This window comes from Phoca vitulina, unplaced genomic scaffold (genome assembly GCF_004348235.1).
Source record: "Phoca vitulina isolate PV1807 unplaced genomic scaffold, GSC_HSeal_1.0 scaffold3, whole genome shotgun sequence".
Classification (NCBI taxonomy): Eukaryota; Metazoa; Chordata; class Mammalia; order Carnivora; family Phocidae; genus Phoca; species Phoca vitulina.
In genome coordinates, this window is record NW_022589706.1 from 79,755,411 (window position 1) to 79,762,173 (window position 6,763).

At 36.4% G+C, this 6,763-nt stretch overlaps 1 non-coding gene across 1 annotated transcript; it reads right to left on the reverse strand.

Moving 5' to 3' along the window:
* Nucleotides 1-1,080: 1,080 nt before the first annotated feature.
* LOC116630328 lies at nt 1,081-1,187 on the reverse strand. The gene has a single exon (XR_004298929.1). It is a non-coding gene; the product is annotated as a U6 spliceosomal RNA (small nuclear RNA).
* Between the last annotated feature and the right edge of the window lie 5,576 nt (nt 1,188-6,763).

The following is a 6,763-nucleotide window of genomic DNA, read 5'->3' on the forward strand; positions in this document are numbered from 1 at the left end:
TTTTCTGCATACAATATCATGTCATCTGCAAAGAGTGAAGGTTTGAGTTCTTCCTTGCTGATTTGGATGCCTTTTTAAAAAAGATTTTATTTATTTATTTGACAGAAAGAGAGAGTGCACAAGCAGGGGGAGTGGCAGGTAGAGGGAGAGGGAGAAGCGGGCTCCCCGCTGAGCAGGGAGCTGGATGCTGGGCTCGATCCCAGGACTCTGGGATCATGACCTGAGCCAAAGGCAGATGCTTAACCGACTGAGCCACCCAGAAGTCCCAATTTGGATGCCTTTTATTTCTTTTTGTTGTCTGATTGCTGGGGCGACAATTGCACATATGTTCAGTCTATGTTATCTGTCTAGTTACAATAAAAACACAAATTATTCCTTTAAAAATATAGTTCATCTATTTTGATCACAAACTTTCTTAAGTTAAATAAATTTGGGGTTTCTTTACACAAAGGAATTATTTAAAGGTGCCATTACCAAATTGTGTCTGGTTCAAGTCCCATTAAGGAAACTACTTTCCCTGTAAAAAAAAATAAACCCTTCATTTTCAGAGCAGTTTTGTCTTAACAGCAACACTGAGTGGAAAGCACAGTATTCCTATATACCTCCTTGCCCTACACACTCAACCTACCCCACCACCAACACCCCACACCGGAGAGTTACATTTGGTTACAAGCAATAAACCAACATTAACATGTCATTATCACTCAAACCCCATTGTTTACATTAGGGTTCACTCTTGGTGTTATATGTTTTATGGGTTTTGATAAATGTATAATGACATGTATCAAGCATTATAATAATATAAAGAATAGTTTCATTGCCCTAAATCCTCTGTTTCACGTATTTATCCTTTCCTCCCCTTATACTCTGTCTCCCACTGATATTTTTACTGTCTCCATGTCCACCATTTTGAATGTTATATTTTCTCTGTCACTCCACATCCATGCCAACATTTGATGTTGTCAATGTTTTGGATTTTAGTCATTCTAATATATGTGTAGTTGAAACAATCTTATTGTTACTTTAATTTGCAATTCTTTAATGAGGTATGATGTTGAACATCTTTTCATAGCTTGTTTGAAATATATGGAATGTGTCACAAACTTACATGTCCTCCTTGCAGAGAGGATATGCTAATATTCTCTGTACTATTCCAATTTTAGTATATGTGCTTCCAAAGTGAGCACTGTCCTTTCTTTTGATTCCCAAGGTAAAGGATGTAACAGGTTAAAACAAACATATAATAATGAAATGAATTGGAGTGTGCCATTCATGGAAGAGTCGTGTCTATTTCTGTAAAATATAAATAAGATCAGGGCTATGCATGCAGAGAAGGAGCAAGAGGCATCTGGGAAGATGGAAGAGAAAAAATAGTAGAAAAGAGAAACTGAGGGTTCTAGAGGGGAGGGGGGTGGGGGGATGGGTTAGCCTGGTGATGGGTATTAAAGAGGGCACGTACTGCATGGAGCACTGGGTGTTATACACAAACAATGAATCATGGAACACTACACCAAAAACTAATGATGTAATGTATGGTGATTAACATAACATAATAAAAAAAAAAAGAAAAGAGGTGTACTTTCAGAGAGAACCACAAAGGCACCACAGTTTCAGTGTATGCAGACAAAAATAGGGCAGATTTTGAGGAGGAAGTAAAAAAAAATGGGACAGAGGGGTTACTGGAACTTAGTTTTAGAAACATTTAGCAAGTTTTCTCCCAATATCTTATTCTTTCACATTTTCCTCCAGCCTCAGGCCCTGTTTACACAGAATTAAGAAAATTCAATTTTAAAGCATGGGAAAACAGTGTGACTCCACACTTATAAATGACATCAAATTGCTTAGGGGAGAAATATTATTTTAATTCATAACTGGATACCTATATTTTAAGATGTCTGAGATTCCATACAGTGTACTAGACTCTGTTTTGGTGTTGGAAATTTAAAAAAATGGAACAGAACAGTTTTCCTGTCACAACAGAATTTATATTCTTGTGTCTGAAGACAAAAAATAAACAAACAAAAACATAGTATATAAAACATAGAGCAAAAAAGCAGGGCAAATTGAAAAGTTAATACTAATGTGGCTCACTATTTTACATAGATTTACTTTGGAATAGTTTTCTTTTCATATTATATTTAAGAAAAGTTCTGATGCAGATGAAGAATTTGGCCTTGCTCTGAGAAAGAACATCTTTTTTAAAGACTTGCTTATTATTTTTAGGGGGGGAGGGGCAGAGAGAGAGGGAGAAAGATTCTTAAGCAGACTCCGTGCTCAGCATGGAGTCTGATGCAGAGCACAATCTCAAGACCCTTAGATCACGACTGGAGCTGAAACCAAGAGTCAGTCACTTAACTGACTGCCACCCAGGTGCCCCTAGAACATTTTAGATGAGGAAATAACAAATGCAAAGGCCCACGTGCAGAACTTTTTGGTATGTTTAGAGAATAGCAAGGAGGTTGCTATGACTGAACTAACAGTAAAGATGGCTTGTACTTTGAGATTAAATTGGCAAGAAGAGTAGTAATGGAACTTGAGGTGAGAAAGTAACAGAGGAAATCATAGAGGGCTCTATAGGACTGTATAAAATAAGGTTTTCCTAAGGGTAAGATCTGAAAATGAAGTCAACCAACTTGTCCTAATTGGCATTTACAGCACACTCTATCCAAAAGAGCAGAATGTATTTCTATGCACATGCACATAAACCATTACCAAGATTAACCATATTGGACAATAAATAAGTATCATCAATTTAAAAGTGTTTGAATGAACATGGAGACATAAGATATCAGATTACGTGGAATGTCACTTAAATGATACTAAGGGAAAATTTATAGTACAAAAAGTTTGCAATAGAAATGATTAAGAGCTCAAACCAATTATGTCAGCTTTAACCTTAAGAAACTGGAAACAGAAGAGCAAAATTTGTGAAGACTTCTTAGGTTCATTAATATTGTTTAGATTTTAGTTTTTAAAAGTATATGTTACTCCTTCAACAGATTATTATGGTACTTTATATTTATATTGTTGGCTATAAAGGTAATATGTATTTGTTTCAGAAACTGGAGAAAACATTATAAAGAAGCAGGGAAAAGAAGTCACTCACAATCCCAGCAAACTGAAGTAAACATTCAACATTTTGTTATATGATGATAATTTCTAGAAAAAGGTTGAAAATATGCATAGTTTTATTGTTTATAAAATTGTGATTTCACAGGGAAGAATTGAAGGTATTCATCAGAAATGAGCAACTGAAGGGGTGCCTGGGTGGCTCAGTTGGTTGAGTGTCCAACTCTTGGTTTCAGCTCCGGTAATGGTCCCAGGGTTGTGGGATGGAGTCCCGTGTCGGGCTCCATGCTCAGTTGGGAGTCTGCTTGGGATTCTCTCTCTCCCTCTCCCTCTGCACCTCCCCAACCCTCTCTCTCTAAAACAAACAAACAAAACAAACAAACAAACAAATGACCAATTGAAGGGAATACTAGTAAAGGGGAGAGATGGAATTGGTTAAAAATGCCTGAATGGAGGATAATTTTGTCACTATGGCCTTCCATCATGAGCTGTGATTTTAGAAATTTTAGAAATTAGATAAGCAAGGAGGAAAGAGATACAGAAAAAGATAAATGGGTATACACACACACACACACACACACACATATATATGTGGAGAGAGACTGATTTGTATATTAAGTTGAGTGGTGGTCCCCAAAAAGATATGCCCAAGTCTTAACCTTCAGAACCTGTGAATTTGACTTTATGTGGAAAAAGCGTCCTTGGATATAAAACTAAATGAAAGATCTCCAAATGAGATCATCATGGATTATCAGTGTTGGATCCTAAATCCAGCGACAAGTGTCTTTCTAAGAGATGCACAGAAGAGACACATGAAGAGAAGACAAATATGTGAATATGTGAATATCTGTGAATAAGGACACTGATAGGGGTAATGTAGCCACAAACCAAGGAATGCCTGAAGCCAGCAGAAGCAGGAAACACATGAAAGGATTTTCCTCTAGAACCTTCAGAGGGACCATAGTCCTTCTGACACCTTGATTTCACACTTCTAGTTTCTGAAAGTGTGGGAGAATAAATTCCTGTTGGTTTAAGTCACCATTTGTGGTCATTTGTTATGGCAGCCTTAGGAAACTAATACAGTGGGAATTATCCCTAATTTTTTATACACTGGCGTAGATGCTTTACATATATCATTTCACAATATATGATATTGTGGGCCTTCTTCTCTTTGCTCAAAGCAATTCAATTGTACCTGGCAGCATTACAAGTACTTCAATGAGTATTCAGTGTATTCCCACGAACTCTTTTGCTTTGAGATCAAAGAAGAGAAAGTTCAATGCTTGGATGTCTGGTGTGGGGAGAGAATAGAGAGGAAAGCCGTGGAAATAAGACAGTGGCTTCTAACTGGCCCTGTCAAAGGACCTTAGTGGAGAACAAGACTGCAATCAGAAGCATCAGGGTTGTGTTAGGTAAGAGCTGAAGTAGTCTTTAAGGGTTTTTAGTGATACAGTATGTCATGCAGTATGGAGATTTGCATTCTTATCATTTGCTAAAGGTCTGATGACATTGTGAAGTCTGGTACATCAGTTACAGTGCCTGGTTGAGACATAGCAGATCAGTGGTAGGAATCATGAATCCCAGTGGGAAATGGTGGAACATTACTCTAGAGATGGTGTATTGACACTCCTTGCAGAAACAAACTGTTCAGAAACACACATGAATAGCCTCTGGGATCTCAGAAATACTTGCAAGGGTATAAAGGATAGTAGGCAGAAGGCAATAAAAAGAGCAAAATTTGACTGACTGTTGTGACAGTATCCAAACCCTAAAAAGCTTGGGGAATTTAGTTACAATTCTCTTATGTAAGTCTTATAACATCTCTTCTGGGAGAGATGTGAACGTGGCAAACCAGTCTCTGAATACTAATTGCAATTTGTTGAGAATATAATTAGTTGTGGGCTTAATCATCAATTACAGGACCCTTTATTTAAATAGCATAAGATAAAGCATTTGAAATTCCATTATGATATTGCATATTATTAAGATAATAAAATTATATAAAAAACAACATAATAACAACACTAGTTGGAGAAATAATTATATCAGACGTAGATACTTGATATCCCTATATACACTCAGAAAGTTTGTGGAAACCTTATAGATGAACTTTATTTTTTTAAGATTTTATTTATTTGACAGAGAGAGACACAGCAAGAGAGGGAACACAAGCAGGGGGAATGGGAGAGGGAGAAGCAGGCCTCCTGCCAAGCAGAGAGTCTGACGTGGGGTTTGATCCCAGGACCCTGGGACCATGACCTGAGCCGAAGGCAGATGCTTAACGACTGGGCCACCCAGGCACCCTATAGATGAACTCTAAAACAATAAACTTTATGAATCTTCTAGATCTCTGAAGATTATATGACCTCCTGAAATTACACGATCTCCCTGAGTATCTCATTTTTTATTAGATAGTGGAAGAGTATGTTTAAATCTATAATTTTTAAAGACACATCACATTTTCAAAAAATACCAAAATATACCTCCTCCTTTCTCTGATTCATTGCTCCTGAAAGTCTATTTTCATCAGGAGTTAGTCCCTATGACAATATGATTCCCAGAGAACTAAGGATTTAGGAAAAACACAGTTTCAAAGTGATTGTTTTTGAGTTTATTTTTAGTGTTTAAAATGTGATGCCTAATGGTACTTGCTTTTACAACACTGACCATTGTTAATAAGAGAGTGTTTGCAATGGCTAATGAAGGTGACAATGAATAGAAACATAGGTACAATAAAATTCAATTGATTGGCATTCACAAAGACCTTAGAAGAAAGCTACAAGACTTGAAGAATTAGTTATATGTCTTCTAGTGTATTTAATCTTTAATGAAAAAAATGTTCTTATTTGTTCATAAGCTGACATTTTTTGTTTGGGAAAATACTGCCTTAGATTATTTCCACTACAAGTACAAGAATCTTGCCTTTTAAGCAACAACAGCTTCCAAAATATTTGGGAGTATTTACTACACTTTTCCACACATATGTAATAAATTTTTCCTTCTATGTTAACACCAACAAATTATTCAAATGTACACTATTTTGAGGCATGATGGAATCTTAGTAAATGTACAGTTAGAGGCTTATATTTGGAACTACCTCTTCCTGGTCGCTCTAAGGCCAGCCCTAGGATGTCAGATACTAATTTCCAAGTGAGATTTTTTTTCTTGAAAATATTAAAAGATTTGATTTTCAGTTGTTTATAAGCAGCAGTGAATTCACCAAATTGACTTTAAAATTTGTCTTGCTACTAATTGATAAAAGTGCTATTTATAATATTGGTGGAATTGGAATGAATTTCAAGTTTTATATAATCAACACCCTCAGTTTGATTCCTTTGGAAATAAGATGCCAATATACATATTGCCAAATATGATGCCAATGTGTGTGTGTGTGTGTGTGTGTATTGCAGGAATTGTTTGTTAATGGTAAAAGAAGGAGGAAAAGAGCAGGTGTGGGTCAGATGAATTGGACCCCTGTGAAATGAGAGAGAGAGGGAGGTTGATTGAGCTAGAATTTCAAACTTAGTGTAGCTTGGAAGAAAGTCTTGGCTAAGTCTCTAGGAAGCCCCAAACCAAAGGTTGTTCATTATAAGAATCTTGTATCAGGCAGAAATGCCCCTATACTTCAGCCATGCTCAGAATGATAATCAATAGCCACACAAACAAGAACAAAAATCTATACAAAATATAGATA